Below are 1240 nucleotides of genomic sequence, written 5' to 3' on the forward strand. Positions count from 1 at the left end.
TAATCCATTGTGTACCACCAGTAAATTTTTCAATGCCCATGTGGCTTAATTATTTTTCTTATCGATATATCTCAATTGCAGCTGATGCAGCTGTTGCAAGTTCTTTACACATACAATCTGATTGCAGTAGAGATACACGATATGAAATGCTGATAATTGTTGATTCCTGCAGTTTTCAGAGCACAGCTATTCCCTTTTCGTGCTGCTGAAATCTCCGTCTTTCCTGTTACACAGTTTGTATGAAATAAATCAGCTCACGCACATCTACTACACAGACCTCCAACGACCAAACATCTTTGAAATGACGCACGAGAGTTTTTAGAGCTGTCACAATCATTGGGCCATCTTATTTTACATATGCTTCTGTGTCCGGAGTGATTAAAATGCTTAAACCGCTGATTCCTCGTTCAGACAGAATAATTCTACCAGTAACATCTTACCAACCAAATTCAGCTTAGAATAAGTCATCATTAAAGACCACGAATATAGACCAGTGCCAAAAAAGTTAAGGTTTTGTCTAGCATCATTCACAACTAATCTCATTTGCCTGTCTGTGCTTGCTAAGATTTATAAGTATTTCTTCCGCCTTCTTAGCATGCCTTCGTGGTACAGTGGTCAGCACACTCGGCACGGATTCGAGAGGTCCGTGGTTCGAGTCCCGGCGAGGGTATTGCTCATTTTTCATACTCCTGCTTAAAAAATATCTAATGTCCATACAGTGGCGCCCGAACTAAAAAAAGGTGGTGGATGATGATTCTCCACTGGAGATTGGGTCCCCTAATACCCAGTCGCCCTTTCAAAGGGGGGAGTATATAAGGTACTTCTTCCTTCTTAGCATGCCTTCGTGGTGTAGTGGTCAGCGCGCTTGGAGCGTATCGAGAGGTTTGAGGTACGAGTCTCGGCGAGGGAATTGCTCATTTTTCATCTCTTCGCTTTCAAAAAATACCTAGTGGCTCTACAGTGGCGTGCAAACTAAAAAACGTGGTGGATGATGATTCTCTACTACCGAAATTTGGCGATTGGTACCCCTAATCCCCAGTCGCTCTTTAAAACGGGGAGACGGGGTGAATATAAGGTACTTCTCTCGCCTTCTTAGCATGACCTTGTGGTGTAATGGTCAGCATCCTCGGCGCGTATTCCAGAGGTTCGTGGTTCGAGTCCAGACGACGGCATTGCTCATTATTCATGACTCCTGTTTCCAAAAAAATCCTAATGGCTCTACAGGTTAAGTACCATCTAT

At 43.2% G+C, this 1240-nt stretch overlaps 1 non-coding gene across 1 annotated transcript; it reads left to right on the forward strand.

Moving 5' to 3' along the window:
• Nucleotides 1–597: 597 nt before the first annotated feature.
• Nucleotides 598–670, forward strand: TRNAP-CGG (transfer RNA proline (anticodon CGG)). The gene has a single exon. It is a non-coding gene; the product is annotated as a tRNA-Pro (tRNA).
• The last annotated feature ends 570 nt before the right edge of the window (nt 671–1240 follow it).

This window comes from Stegodyphus dumicola, chromosome 9, assembly GCF_044657685.1.
Source record: "Stegodyphus dumicola isolate Sdum_Otavi_A_Nest chromosome 9, ASM4465768v1".
Taxonomy (NCBI): Eukaryota; Metazoa; Arthropoda; class Arachnida; order Araneae; family Eresidae; genus Stegodyphus; species Stegodyphus dumicola.